Below are 16,494 nucleotides of genomic sequence, written 5' to 3'. Positions count from 1 at the left end.
TGTTATGAATACAGCCATTGTAATTTGTCAGTCATATAGGAAATTATAGCTTAGTTAAAATCAGCCAATGTGATTTATTTAACAAATCATGATTACAAAATCATGCATTAATGTGAAATATAAATACAATCATTGAATAAACATTGTTCCAAAATAGAAGATCCAGTAAGAATTTATACAAGCTTAAATAGTAATTTTGTGCAATATGGTTAATTATGTTAAGTGGTTAAATTCAACAATATAGGCTAATATGATATTGGATAGTTTGTTATTCAGTGTGTTGGAGAAACCAGCCATTGCTTTTGTATGTTATAGGAACCAGACCAACGTTTGTAGTCATTATATAAGTAGCTAGGGGAAATAATATGTTATGTGAACACAATAATTATATTTTTATAAATAGATGTAAGATTTCACATAATTATAAGCACTTGACTTAATATCTCTAGCAAGCCTGTCAATCTGGTGGTCCGTGGGCCAGATGCATCACACGCAGACAACCCCATCCCCGCTCTGCAAAGGCAGAAAACGTTGCAAGACGACATGTGACATGATTGAATTTGACACCTGTGCTCTACTGTGACGAACATAACATATTAGAAGAACTACTATTACCCCATTCCCTAACTTTAAGTATATCTTCTTCTTTATAATTACATCAAAGAAAATTTTAGTACTACTGAAGGTTGCAGCACTGCAAATCCTACTTAGGAATCTCAGAGTTATGGTAAGAGCTTATTTGCTAGAAATACCATGTACAGATTATAGCCATCAATATAGATCAATAAACAACATTAGACAAGAATCAGATAGGCTTGGCTTAATGGGTTCCTAGTACGTTTATGCTGACTCATGCCAAGCACTGGATTATTTTCTAAATGTTACAAACAACTGTTTAATAAATAATAAATATTCCAGAGTTTTGCACAACATTAGTATCAGGTTAATTAGTACATGGTTACCTAAATCTTCTTCCTTCTCCTTCCTATCCGTGATGATAGGATCATTTGTCCTTGAATTTTTTGGCACTATACATACAGTACTCTACATTTTTTTCCTAAAGTTGCAGTAAAGAATTCTACTTATGGTATATAATTACACACTGCCTGGAATCTTGGGAAATCAGAGGTATGTAAAGAGATGAATCAAACAATCAAACACTTACTTTCTCACCGTCTCTACTCCAAACTGGAAATTTGGAATGATATATTTCTGAGTTGGAAAGACAACATACAAAATATCTCTTGTGATAACCCAGAGTGGGATACAAAATAAGCACAGTCACAAAAAACAGGTGAAGCCCCTTTTATTCATTCACTTTGCTTCCAAGCTCCAAATATCCTTGACTGGAGACAAAAAACTCCCACACAAGCAGTTAAAAGAAGGAGGAAATGCCATTTAAATTATAAAGAGTAAAAAACAACATAAACCAGGCAAGATAAGAGCTTGAAAACATCCACAGATATCAGGACACACACTGGAAAGGATGCCAAACTCAGACAGGAACAATAAACTAGAGATATTTCCACACTTTGTTTCCAGGACTTGCCCATAGGCATGTCCGTCCTCTATTTATTTATTTATTTATTTATTTATTTATTATTTATTTTTAATTGATTTATTTATTTGATTTGCCAATTGTTTACAAGATAATAAGTATAAATGTATACATAGTTGTGAATACATGAAATGGGTACATATAAGAAAAATAAAAGAAGAATAAGAGAAACAATAGGACAGGGACGGTAGGCACGTTGGTGCGCTTATGCACGCCCCCTACAGACCTCTTAGGAAAGGGATGAGGTCAATAGTAGACAGTCTAAGGTTAAAGTTTTTGGGGTTTGGGGAAGAAACTACAGAGTCGGGTAGAGTATTCCAGGCATTGACCACTCTATTGCTGAAGTCGTATTTCCTGCAATCAAGTTTGGTGCGGTTAACTTTGAGTTTGTATCTATTGTGTGCTCTTGTGTTGTTATGGTTGAAGCTGAAGTATTCATTGACAGGTAGGACATTGCAATGTATGATTTTATATACCATGCTTAAATCAGACCGAAGACGGCGTAATTCAAGGTTTTCTAGTTCTAGAATTTCAAGTCTGGTGGCATAAGGTATTCTACAACGAGTAGAGGAGTGGAGAACTCTTCTTGTGAAATATTTCTGGACTTTCTCAATTGTGCTAATATCAGATACGTAATGTGGGTTCCAGACTGATGAACTGTATTCGAGTATTGGTCTAGCAAATGTTTTGTATGCTCTGGTTAGTAGTGTGATATTACCAGAGAAAAAGCTACGTAGGATTAGGTTAACAACTCTTAATGCCTTTTTGGCTATGTAGTTGCAGTGGGCTCTAGCACTTAGATCATTAGAGGTGAGTATTCCAAGGTCCTTTACAGAGCTTGGGTCATCAACAAGATCTTGACTATTCAGCTTGTATTTTATTTTCTGATTTTTTTGCCAATATGTAAGACAGAGCATTTATTTGTTGAGATTTGAAGTTGCCATTTGTTTGACCATTCTGATACATAGTCAAGATCTTTTTGTAGGGTAGCAGTATTGTCTGTGGTATTGAACAGCTTTACATCATCAGCGAAAAGAACGCAATTGCTCTTAATATGATCACAGAGGTCATTTATGTAGAGTATGAAGAGAGTTGGTCCTAGAACACTGCCTTGGGGGACACCACTATTGACAGGTACAGAATTTGATAGGACGCTCCCAATTTTGACCATTTGTTGTCTGTTTGACAGGAATGCTTCTATCCAGTTATTCAGTTGTCCAGAGATACCATAGGATTTTATTTTTAGGAGTAGTTTGTCGTGTACCACTGAATCAAAGGCTTTACAGAAGTCTATGTAGATTGCGTCTATTGCTTTGCCCTGGTCGAGTTGTGTCGTCCATATGTTTTTGCAGTGTAAGAGTTGCAGATTACAGGATAGTTTTTTTCTGAAACCAAATTGTTTATTGGAGAGTAGGTTGTTTGTCTCTAAGTGGAGGATGATGGATTGGTTAATAATTGATTCCATGACTTTACAGGTGACGCAGCATAAGGAGATTGGTCTGTAATTTTCAACTAGGCTTGGGTCTCCCTTTTTGAAGATGGGGATGACTGTGGCTTGTGACCATAGGTTAGGCAAGGAGCTGGTCCTGAAAGATTTTTCAAAGATTATGCTTAGAGGTTTGGCTATGGCAGTGGATAGCTTTTTTAAGAAGTAGGCACATATTCCATCCGGTCCAATAGATAGAGATGGTTTTAGATTGCGTAGTGCTTTTTCAACATTGTCTTCTGTAAAATCGATATGTATTAGATCATTGTTGTTATCTGTGGTACGGCTAGGAAATACTGGGCATGATCCATTGCTGTTTACAAATACTGAGCGAAGAATGTGTTAAAGATGTTGGCTTTAATGGTGTCGTCGTTGCAGTCTTTACCATCAGGTCCTATCAAGGGTGGGATAGACCTTGAGTCTTTTAGTTTGTTGTTTACAAAATTGTAAAAAGCACGGGTGGAATTGGTGCTTAGAAGGTTTTCCTCTTGTTTAATGTGATAATTGATGCATTCAGTCTTTATCTGGTGGCATAAATTTTTGTATCGGCTTTTGAAATTGGCAACGTGACCAGATTTGTTTTTCCGCCAGAGTGATCTCTTTTTGGATTGAAGTTTCCTTATTGTTATGGGTAATCTGCTTTTTTGTTTTGTTTTGGGAGTTGTTGTTGGTACATATAGTTTGATGACTCTTTTGACTTCAAGTAAAAATATCTTATCCAGTTGTCACAGCTGCAGCCCATGAAGAGGATCAAGGCTCTCTCCTCCCCAGTAGGCCACATCTCTCCCTTATCCTCTCCTCCCTGCATGCCCCAGGATGGAGAGGAGATGGGCCTGGGTCCTCCTCTGACTGCCCAGCCAGTCTCTGTCCTTCCCCATCCTCCTCCACAACCTCGGGAGCCACACTTCCACTGCCTGTCAGCTGTTCCTCCTCTCCCTCAGAGTCAGTCTCCACTAGGGGCATGACACCTCTTCCACTCCAAATAAAAAGAGAATTATCTCATGCAGCATTTGCGTAATTCCACCTCCATCTCACACCTGGCATGGTAATATATCTTGACTCTTCAGACACTTCATTCCATATTCAAGAAGTGATTTATACCATACATTTGTAAACAAGACCTGCTAGCCAAATTACCTTTTCTACACGTTGTTTTATTGCAGAGAAAGTAGAAACCATATATATGCAGGAGATCTTTTTATTGCAGAAAAAAGAATGAGAACGAGAGACAGGTTTACTCTAGCATTTAAGTTCACAGCAGAATTTTCACATAGTAGTTTTCAAGCTAGACAATCTTATTAGTTCCAGCCTTACTACAAGTAGTCCTCAGTTAATGACCGGTCATTTTACATTCTATAATTGGTCAAAGTTACAACAGCCATGGAATAGGTGCTTTACGGCCTATAAAAAATGGTAGTGCTGCCCCCCCACTCATGGTCACATGACCACGTTAAACTGATCAGTTTTATGATTAGTTGTGTTGTTCTATAGTCACATGGTTTTTTTTTCCAGTCTTCAGCAAAAAAGCCCAATCAAATGAATGGGTTCACTTAACAACCATGGTTTTCTTTTAATGATCATGGGGTTCACTTAATGGCCAACGTGAGAAAGACTGGAAAATTACTTCCAGTCATGAGGTTGCCTTGACTCATGACTGTAATGATTTACAACAGTAATTTGGGGTTCAATTATAGTCATAGGTCAAGGGCCTGATTATAATATATTGCTACTGAGATAAACAATAAAATCCATCAATAAAATCCATAGAATTGTGGTTCCTGCCTCTGATGTCCCATTAATTCAACATTGTAATTTTTTTCTAATGTAGTAATTGAAGAGGCCTTATTAATTCACAATTCAGTCAAATCACCAAATTTAATCTGAACACTTTTAAATAAAAATTAAATAATTCTTTATTTTAAATCCCTTATTTTTAATTCTGATTGGGTCCTGTAAATAAATGCTGAAAGCCCAGTCCTGTAATTCTTCAGTTATTTTTATTAGTGATGGTGTTTATTCCCTCCCCCCCAATAAAGTGTATACTTTTTAGATGATGTCATTTCCTTTTTAAGACACCTGAAAATTCTCTCTCTTACCAGTAGTGGATTGGAGAGTCAGACATTACTGACATACTTACAATTGCCAGATTAATTAGCTATGCTTCTCTTCATTGTATTTGTTTTTCAGGAAGTGATCATTACCTCCATCCTCAACAGAAGACTTAGGGTTTTTTATTAGGACTAGAAGGTCTTTTTTTTTAAATTCACCTGAAAGTGGACAGAGTAACTAAAATGGAATGTAAAATATGTTTATTAGCATCTTCCAACTCTTCTGGCTGACAGCATATTCTCACAGGTATGAACCAGGCAAGTTTGGGCTAAGGAAAAAAAACAACACTCACCAGCAAGTCTCACTCCAACAGTATTCTCTGTTAAACAATTTTCTTACATTTGTAGTCATAGCTTCATTTGTTTTTATAACAGTTCAGTAACTGAGTATACCCAACACACTAAGCCAAACCAAACAAACAACATTTATATCCATACAAACACACAATTCATGTTTTACCTTTCAGCCCAAAGAACATTCAAAGCAGCCAACAGCACATTTTTAAATAAGCATTAAAATAAGAGAAAAATAGCTAAAATTGTTATGTACTTATTCTATCTGGAAAGGTCTGCTTGAATAGAAAAAGGGGATGGAGCATATTCCAAAAGGAAGGCAATTGAGGTGTATCAAAATTGTCTCTTGGATCTTGTATTCTTCAATATTTTTTTTTATTTCGAAGGAGAAGAGAAATTAAGAATGTTGCCAAATTTGCAGATGACATAAAATTGTGTAGGATAGGTAATGCTCTGAAATACAGAAATAAAATTCAAAATTATCTCAATGGGGTATACAAATGTACTGAAAGTAGCAGCATGAAATTTAACTAAGACAGGTGTAAAATACTTCATTTAGAAAAAGAGAAAGCAAATGAATTGATATAGTTTGGGGGATATTTGGCTTGGTAATACTTGTGAACTCAGTCATACATATATTTAGTTGATTGCCAACTAAATGTGATTCAGCAATGTAATATGGCTGCAAAAAAGCCATGCAGTTGTATGTTGTATTGACAGAAATATATTTATCAAATCATGAGAAGTAATATTTATTTTAATTCTGAGTATTCTATCCAATTCTAGGCACCATACTTTAAGACAGATTCAGACAAATTGGAATAAGTACACAAAAGGTGAATAAGGTGATCTGGAAATGTTTATGAAGAACAATTGGAGGGATTGTAATCCAGACTTCAACAGGAACTGGGCATAGCTAGTCTAGTGAAGAGAAGGACCAGGGGAGACAATGTATAAAACTACAACTATTAAAATATACACGATGCATTCATAAAATGCAAGTAAACTTATGATTGCTAATTTCAACGGAATTTCTAGATAACGAAACTCCCCCCCACTTTTTTTATTGATTACACAAGGTTTTTTACTGAGTCGAATTGTACAAATTGTAGTAGCCCTTTAAAAAACCATAAGGGGACCAGGCTGTTTAATTTGCTATAGAAGAATCTATATGATGTCCCGGAATGTATATAATTATACCACTTTTACAGATGGAAGCGAGCAAGACTTAAAAGAACCACTGGCTGAACGTGAAGAGTACAAAAGCTGATCTGCTGCTGAATATTAAATAAAGATTATATAGATAGGCAGCACAAAACGTATGCAAATAAGTGTGGGGGGGTTGACGGAGTAAAAATATATTCCTTGAGTCAAAATTTTCTATGACTCTATAGTCATGTAATAGCAAAAGGTCTCTGCAGATCTAGACAAATATTGAGCGAGAAATACCACTAAAGGAATATATAGTGAAGCCCATGATTCTCCTTCTCGAGAACAAACGCCACACCACGAAAACAGGAAGAAAGTAGAAAACAGAAAGCAGACGTCCGCGCGCGCGAATCGCATTCACCTCCTTTGTTAACGGTTCTGCCCGGGAGTCTATTACAGCACGCCGGCGCTCTCCAACAGCTTCCTGGGAATTGTAGTCATGTTCGGCTTCGTCCGTGTGACAACACACCCACATCAGGTCTAATCTTTCTCTCGGAGCATGCGTCCTTGGCTCCCGGCTTTGGGAGTCGCTCTCTTAAGCTTGGACTCGGACTGGCTGCCATCTTAGTCGAGGTGTCGTCGCCTTCAGGGGTGGTAAGAAATCCGTTGTGCTGCTCGAGTGGGCTGGCGAAGGGCTGGGCTGTGAGGGACGGCTGTTTTTCTGGCTTGAGTAAACGTCTCTCGGGATTTGTCAGGAGAGAGGTGAGGGGAAAGACTGAGGTAGGCCCTGTCTTTGTGGCGGCGGGTGATAGATGCGGAAGAAGGAAAGCTTGGTAGCAGGTGGTTCTTCCAGGGTAGGCAGGAGTAATGAAGGAGGAGGAGGGGGGGGTCTCTTCTCCCCTCAGGGAGACCAGGCTCCTTGCTTATTTCCCGCCCCCCAGGGCCTCTGAGGGTGGCTTTCCCCCCGTTTTGCCGGGGTCGTCCGTGAACTTGTGCCTCCACTCCCAAGTGGGGCGAGAATTTGCTTCCTCACCCGTCGCCCCTCCTCTGCCACATCCGCGACTTTCGGAATCGGTGCATTGTTTCCCCGCCGAAGGGCCCGGGTTGTCCCAGAGGAATATTTAAAATAAGTTCAACGTCGACGAGATGAGCGCTTGGCGCACTTTTAGGACCCGAGGGTGCCCATCATCAGGCTGACAAGCCCTGCGATAAGAGTTGACAGACCCTATTATGGCTCTGATTACACACGACTGGGGGGAGGTTGGGATGGTCGTTGGATGCAGCACAGAAAAAGGGCTGGTAAAAGGTTCTGGGCTTCTGGAGTGCCCTAACTAATGGATTGTCTGCAGATACTGTACCTTGAGCCGTTTCTTCTTCTCTTCTTGACCTTGTAGTCTATTTTCAATTGGCTTCTAATAGTTGTTAGTTGAATGTTTTCCCTCTGCTCTTTTGATTCTCTGATTAGATTTGTAGTGGAGGTTAGCCCAAAATGTGGCTGGTTGGTTGGTGATGGATTGTATTGTGTGAAACTAGGCAATTGGGTTAACTTAGGTTTACTGTATGGGCAAACATTGCTTCTGACCTCTGTCAGTATGTATGTCTTTGTAATTGATGAATACACTTAACTAATGTATGGTACGGTACTGCAGATCACAACTTATCACCCATCCCCTCCCACTTTGTGACTGTATGACTGTAACTTTATTGCTTGTATACTTATGATTTATATTTTTTTCTAGTATGATTTGATTGCTTATTGTACCCTATGACTATCATTAAGGGTTGTACCTTGATTCTTGACTCTTGACGAATGTATCTTTTCTTTTATGTATACTGAGAGCATTTGCACCAAGACAAATTCCTTGTGTGTCCAATCACACTTGGCCAATAAAGAATTCTATTCTATTCTATTCTATTCTATTCTATTCTATTCTATTCTATTCTATTCTATTCTATTCATCCATCACCTGCCCCCTCCACTCCATTGGAAAGCAGCAAATGGTTCGATTATTAGGGTGAGCAGTGCAGTGTGCTTTGATTCAATTTCCTTTCTATCCTTAAAATGTTATGCATTTTAGAAGGTTTAGAGGAACTATGCTCAGTTGTAATTCCCTTGACACACGTCTCTTATGTTTAATTTGCTTTGACACTTTGACTTAAGATGCTGACCATTCCAAATATATCTGCTGCCTAAAGGATGAATCTTCTTGGTGTAAAGCTAAAATGCTTCTCTAGGCTCTTAAAGAGTTATGAGATAAGTATTAAATTCTGTGAATAATTAGCAATGAAGTCATTATTTTGAAAGTGAAGTGTGCAACTGCTGTATTTTGAGGATGCTATTACTCAAAATACAGCAGTTGCACACATCACTTTCAAAATTACTTTATAACTGAAAATGGGAGATTCTTTTAGTTTAGACTCAGTTCAGTTCTAAAACATAGACTTGCGCAGAAAGAATAATTTGCAAATTACTTAAAACATTATATAGGATGGATTTGGAAAACTTTATATCATCAATATTGTCACTGGAGCAAACATTTTTATACGTGAAATATTTTTTCACATATTGTAATGTGAGAAATACCAGAAAAAAATATAAAGGTATTTTAAATCTGTTGATTAACGGATTTTGTTGAGATTTTTATTCACACAGCTGAATATTTTATTTTGTCCAAAGCACCAATCTTATAATTAAACCATTTTGTCAAGTAATGGGCTTTGACAGTTGACATATCCTTACTTGGAATAATCAGATCTGAATATAGTTCCATAGGAATGGGATAATGAAAGCCTAATTCAATAAAATTAGTTTAATTTGTTTTATTCTTTACCTCAGTAAAGTTTTAACAATGATTAAAGGAGTTTCTTGCTATATGGAAATCATGAGCTGAATGTTGGCCTTGAAGAATAGGATCATTTGTCTTGTAACACTTGAGAAAATGTGCGATAAATAACAGTATTTGGACTCACTAATTTAAACATTTTTTTAAAATATAAGAATTGTTGAATCTCAAGCAATGGTGCAAGATTAAGAATATTAACAGTATTATTATGATTTTTTTAAAAAAAATGATATCATGTGATCGCAAATCTGCAGCTCTGACTATCCCTTATAATTGTTCTTCTATCCGGAATAGATAGGAGTTGAAAAATATTCCAAGGAGTATAACATTAGTCACATTAAAACAATTTATGAGAATTATTCATTGCAGTTTTGTTTGTATCTATGCTGAGAGTCATTTTGTCAGATAAGCAGAAATAAGTTGTTCTGTCCTATTTTGTAGCACAATAAACTTGTGGGAACAGATAGTATCAGAAGAACTCCAACTTGGCCAGCTTAGAAATATAATTAATGATATTTTCATTTCTTAAGGGATGTTTATATTCAAAAGAGATTTTAAGTTTGTATTTATATACCGTATTTTCCGGCGTATAAGATGACTTTTTTGCCCTGAAAAACATGCCTCCAAGTGGGGGGGTCGTCTTATACGCCGGCAAATATGGTATATCCACTGCCGGCTTTCGGATGCTTGTGGGACGCAGCAAAGGCGCCTCTGGCTTCCCGGATCCCCCGCGTCGCTTCCGCCAAGAGCCTCCCCGCGTCTCTGAATCAGGTTTGAATCCCGCTCGCCTCGCTTCGCCCGAGGCTGCAGCGACTGGGGGGAGCGAGAGCGTGGGTCGCTCCTGTCGCCCCAGGCAGGGCCATGTGAAGGCTGCCCACCTTCCTGCTCCTCCCACGGCCCCTGGCACTCCGCCCTGCCGCTGCAGCCCCGGGGATTTCTGGAGGGCGTTTCCGGTGACTCCGCCGGGATCATTTGGCTGACCTAGCGGACGCGTTGCAAGAGGACTCTGTTGCGGGAAAGCCCGAGGGACTCTGCCAGGAAGGGCCAGGGTTCTGGAGTAACGCCTGCCTACTCCGAGACACGCTCCTTTAGACAGTCCATCTAAGAGAGTTCAAACATCCTTCACTCCCAACACAGAATAACATACACACTGTGTAAATATTGGATGATTAGTTACCGTATTTGCCGGCGTATAAGATGACTTTTTTGCTCTGAAAAACATGCCTCCAAGTGGGGGGGGTCGTCTTATACGCCCAGTCGTCTTATACGCCGGCAAATACGGTATTTGAAAACGTGAATCAGTTGGAACAGAAATGATATAATGGAAATTGACTGGCAAATCGGTACTGGCAGATAAGAGATTTTAAACTTAAATGGGGAGTGTTATAGAGTTTTGGGGTTTTTTATTTTATTGTTACAAATTCCCCCTTACCTTGATCAGGATTAACATTTACTATTTCTCAATTCTAAAAGAGTTTAGGAGGAATGGGAACATTTAGATCCTGTGGATTCAAGCATTAAATGTCACAAAATGCCTCCTTTTTTCCTCTTATCTCACAAAGGTAAGGTGTATGGCAAGTTTGCAGATACAGAAGATCACAAGATTGAATTTCCATTTCCAGAGATGGATCTCTTTCCTAGAAAGGAGTGGAGGTTATTAAGCAATGTTTTTTCTGTTGGACTTTATATGTATATGTCAACATGATAAACCTCTTAAAAGGTAGAGCAGATCAGGGGTGGGATTCCACCGGTGTTACTATCAGTTTGGTGACTACGTTTCGCTCACACATGTAAAAAAACCTGAAGCTGTGCTGCCTGGACAGCTGAAAAGCACTGTGCGCAGGTGCACAGCGTTTGAAAAGCCTCTTTTTTCCTGCTTTTTCAACCTCAGCTGTGCCACGCAAAGCAGCTGAGGTTGAAAAAGCAGGAAATAAAGGACAGGTAAGAGCCCAGGCGGGCAGGTGGGCCAAACAGCAGCAAACACAGAACTGGTTTGGTGTCTGCTGCTCTTCAGACCTACTGGTTCTTTAGAACTGGGCAGAACCTGTAGCATCCCACCCCAGAGCAGATTATTGCTTAATAAATTAAAGCTTGTACTTTGCTATTTTTTAGATATATAAACATCTTTCAAGTTGATTTTCTTTTATATATATAGGTTGACTTCTCACAATATGCACTTTGTGTTGAATGCCTTCAGATACATTTTTAAATCTGTTTCTTTTTGAAGTTTCACTAATGCAAGCAAACCTAAAGTGATGTTGCTAACTGTTAATAATTTAAATACACTTGCCACATTTGACAAAACCACTGTGATGTTTCGTGACGCCTTTCTCCTTCATGGAGCTGGGGTGGGCGTGGCCTGTGTGTGATGCATCCGGCCCATGGGCTGCCAGTTTGACATCCTTGTCTTAATCCATCTGGATTACTGTAATGCATTCTATATGGGATTGCCCTTGAAGTCACCTGAAAACCTCAACTAGTCCAGAATGCAGCAGCACGCAGAATAATAGGGAATCCTAGGTTTGCCCATGTAACACCATTGTTGCATGACTTCTAGTTTCTGCAGTCAAGGCACTAGTCATACAGTTAAAGCTCTATATGACACTGGGCCATGTCACTGTGGGACTAAGTACCAGTTCAGATATGATGATTATGCTCCTAGTGGTCCTTTCCACTAAATATATTGTCATAGGAAGCTGGGAATCATGTGTGTTCCGTGGCAGCCCCTGCCCTATGGAAGAGTCACCCCCTGAAGTTCAGTAGGTCTCCACTTTTAGCTTGCTTTAAGGCTTTGAAGATTTGGCTTTTCCCAGGCATTGGGATAAGATTAGATAGCACATCAAAACTGATTTAGCACCAAGGTTGGTTTTTTTAAATTGACTGAGTTTTATAGCTTTAATATGGTTTTATGTAACTTCTAATTTTTGATTGTGAGATTCCCAGAGTTCGTTGAAAGATGGGCAACTATATAAATCTTTTAAATACTAAAAGTACAAAGAGCTCTATAATCCAATAGTCCACTGTTATTCAGAAGGTCCTTGGAAGCCCTCTAAATAATGAAAATTGTAGCGTACTTAGCATTGGTTTATGGCTTATTAAAACCCAAGATATATTTTTGATCATGTATTTAATAGCCTCTGATAAGTAAACTTTCCATTAATTTATGTAAACTCATAAAGTTGTTTATTATTTTGCCTTGTGATAGGAAAATCTTTAAGGTAATTGTGCATCTTATGCTAAACATTTTCTTTTTTATCTCTCTTAAGACAAAAGGCAACTAGTAATATGGTTAGTGAAACTTCTGTTGTTCCAAAATATATATTAGTTTCATCTGCTAATTTTACAAATTGAAATTATAAGCAGGGACATTTTATAAGGAAAGTCTCAGTTGTTACAAGGAGTGCTGTCCTGTAATGTTATTCCAATAGTACATTTTATTCTGCTAACAATAAATTCTTACTTAGCTCTTTTTGTGCTCCCAAATATGCCCCAGATTTCAAGCATGAGTTGGCATACATAATGGGATGGGAAAAGGAAACTAAAGGGTAATTAATGGATGCATAAGTAAAGTATAAGTAGAAGCCCGTGAATGTAGTATTGGATGAGTTTATTATTACATAAAATCTCATCCAACATTTGCATTAAACTCTTTAAACATTGAAGTTCACTGTACATATGAAGAAGGCTATAAGTTGATACGGTAGAATATTTGTTGCCACATATTCAATATCAAGTTCTAGTCAAGAAATCTCAAAAAAAAAATATCTGAAACCTGGTTTACATGTGTTATTGTATATATCTCGGGTAAGTTGGCAAAGTAATACAAGAGTTGAAAAAGTGACAGTTCAGGAGAAGTGAGAAGGGTGGGAACATAAGAAAGAGACTCAAAACAACAATTCTGTTTGTTGTGCATGGGAATCGAGGGAAATGCTGATAAACTTTGCAGATTCTGTGATATCCAACAATGAAGTAGTATTCCTTGTGCTTGTTTCCTAACATGGCCTGTTTTGAAGGGGTGACTCTTTTATATCTCTTTTAAGAATGAGGACTCAGATTGTTGGGGGCAATATGCAGACATTGTAAACCTCCCATAAAGATTGGTCCCCAATCTTTCAGGGTCTGTGGACCAGGGCAGCAGGCGGGGGAGACGGGGTGGTTTCACATGTGTGTCCACTGCTTGTGCAAATGGAGCTTCGTGTGCTCAACCACTGCTTGTATAGCGAGTTCCCAATGGGCCACAGAACAGGTCCAGGCTGCGAACTAGGGATTGGGGACCCTTGCTGTAAAGCACTAAGGGGCAGTATGTAAGTTTAAGTGCTATTGCTAATTAAAATATAAGTACAGATAGTCCTTGACTTACAACCATTCATTTAGTCACAGTGTCACTAAAATTTACAACTGTTGCAACATCTCCACGGTCACATGATAAAGATTTGGGCACTTGCCCACTAGCATGTATTTACGATGGCTGCAGCATCCTGGGGTCATATCATCGCTATTGGCAATCTTCCCAACTGGCTTCTGACAAGCAAAGCCAATGGGGAAGCCAGATTTTCTTAAGGACCACACTTTTTTCTTAACAACTAGAGTGATTTGCTTAGTAACAATGGCAAAAAAGATTGTAATATCGGGTGCGATTCACTTAACAACCGCCTTGCTTGGTAGTGGAAATTCCGGTCCTAGTTGTGGTTGTAAATCAATGATTACCTGTACAGTAAAACCTCAGTTTAACCAATCATTTAGAATGAAAGGATGTTGTTATATCTGAATTTCATTACATAATTACTTGACTTTATATCATCTGCATAGTTATATTGTCACACAAATGATGTAAATTACTGTAACCAGCATAAAATATTAATGTAATTCTGCAAACAATACACTTGGCATAAATTTATGTGAATTGTTTGAAGTAAATTGGATTCAATGTATTTAATCTGTTTTGAAATAATGAAGAAACTATTGTTCCTTGTATACAAAATCTGAAATTTTGTTTTAGATTCTACAAAGAAACATCAACGAAATTCTTCAATGCTTTTTGGATGAATTTTGGGATTCAGATTGGTTTGGAGATTACTGCCTAGCTATTTCCCTAACCTTTGTGATCTCCATGCATATGAACCATGTAGGCTGAAGCTAGGTAAACTCATAATAATTACCAAATTTGCATGACTTAATTTTTTGTAAACTATAGTCTATTTTTATATAATAATTCCTTTTATTTGTGAGAGCTCATTAAAATATTGAGTATCTGTCCGTTATGGTTAAATGTGCAGTGCTGGTGTTCACTCTGCTAAGCATTCAGAAAAGGTGTGAAATGATTTATAGAATTATGATTAAAATATTTTGAGCATTTTGCCAATTTGGTATGTTCAAAAGTTTGAGCTCATATTCTAGAAATACTGATCTACATTGTCACATAAATTTTATACATAAAATATTATCAATTAGTAAAAGTTATTAGGTATCTGTTTCATATAGAGCTGTGTTGGCGAACCTATGGCACACATACTGGAAGCGGCACGCTGAGCCACTTCTGCCAGCATGAGAGAGCTCGCCTGGAAGAGCTCTACTGTGCATGTGCGCGTGCCGCTGCCACCCGACAGCTTATTGTCGGGTATCAGGCGTGCATGCATGGGGAGCTGGGGTGTGTGGGAGACGTGTGCGCATGCACAGAGATGCATGGGGATCATGTGCATGGTGCACGGGGGATTGCATGCACACGTGCAGAGATGCACAGTCCGCACGAGGGGTCGCATGCGCAGGGATGTGGGGGTGGTCACGCATTGCCTTCTGGGTGCTGGCACGTCAGCACGCAATCACACACGCAATTATCGGCACAGCAGCCAAAAAAGTTTAGCCACCACTGATATAGAGGAAGCTCTTTCCGCATCTTCAGTCTCAGATACTTGATCAAGCCAGGAATGGACAGCTTCACTGTAAAGAATGTTCAGAAGGCTGTTTGCAAAATTCCACAAAGCTTTGTCTTGATGGATCCAGGTCCTCCTTTTTTTTCCTTCCAGAGAAAATTGGTTTATTACCGGAGAGACCTGGAGTATTCTGAGCTCAGCCTCTTGCCCCTGAGGATATTAGTCATTATTTGACTTGGGCCAAGTGTAGCAAAGGACAGATTTTTATCCGAGCCCAGGTTTTATATTCTTAAGTGTGTTGGTCTGAAACATGAACTTGGTATATCTTAGCTGTTGATTAACTAGTTGTTTAATGGTGTGAGTCCAGAGTTTCATAAAAATGTAGTTCCAGACAAGTGTTCGGAATTTAACATTTATATCTGTTTATTGGAGTTCAAATTCTTAGTCTTCAGTCTTTAAAAAAAAATCTTAATATACTAAAAAATGAATTTCCTGCAGTATAATTGCAAATGTGTATTATGTAGTCTTAGAAAGACTACAAATAGAAGTGCTAAGTAATAGTGAGTAATTAGCTATGTTATAATTTGACGCAGAGTCGTAGGTTCTGGCACCACTATACTAATTTGGAGGCATATTCTGGATATTCTTTCAAAATGTGTCTCTGATAATCATTTTATGAATAGGCACAATTGTCTATTCATACACTTGCCTACCAGTGTAGGCATGGTCAATCACAAAATGTTGAATTAACACAAGAAAAATTAAATCAATGTGATTAAATCAATGTGAAGGGATGGGATATAAAATTTGTTACAAATACTGAAATTTTCAATCCCCTCAGATTTCCCAGAATATTCCCTTTTACATCCAACTCCCCATCCAGAAGTTGGCATGCATCCAGCCATGACGTTAGTTATAGCCATACAACATTTTTATGTTTTAAGAATGATTACAGTACTCAGAGGCATTCTTGTGAATAAAAATACAGGCAGTTTGTCTTGCAAATATAATAAAAGCCAAGTAAGGGAGGGTAGATTGAGACCACAGATACCATATAGTGTATTCCTGTCTGGAAGTACTCTTGGTAAGGAGACTAGTAAAATTGTAAGTATATGTGCATAAAATAGAAGTTTTACCTATTTGAAAAGATTTCCGCCTACATTTTGTAATCTTTTATTTCTTTGCT

At 38.3% G+C, this 16,494-nt stretch overlaps 1 protein-coding gene across 6 annotated transcripts in view; it reads left to right on the top strand.

Moving 5' to 3' along the window:
* Positions 1 to 7,144: 7,144 nt before the first annotated feature.
* ITCH (itchy E3 ubiquitin protein ligase) overlaps positions 7,145 to 16,494 on the top strand; it is a 57,748-nt gene continuing 48,398 nt past the window's right edge. The window contains exons 1-2 of one of the 6 annotated variants that reach the window (XM_087959428.1): positions 7,187 to 7,249; positions 14,438 to 14,578. The gene's annotated coding sequence lies outside the window, so the exon portion shown is untranslated. The other 5 variants (XM_026681696.2, XM_087959431.1, XM_087959432.1 and 2 more) reach the window with 5 other exon arrangements.

The sequence above is a fragment of the Notechis scutatus genome, chromosome 3 (assembly GCF_049901735.1).
Source record: "Notechis scutatus isolate UNSWTSFEM ecotype Mainland chromosome 3, rNotScu1.2, whole genome shotgun sequence".
Lineage (NCBI taxonomy): Eukaryota > Metazoa > Chordata > Lepidosauria > Squamata > Elapidae > Notechis > Notechis scutatus.
The sequence above is the reverse complement of the archived record's forward strand: the minus strand, read 5'-3'. Positions and strand labels throughout refer to the sequence as shown.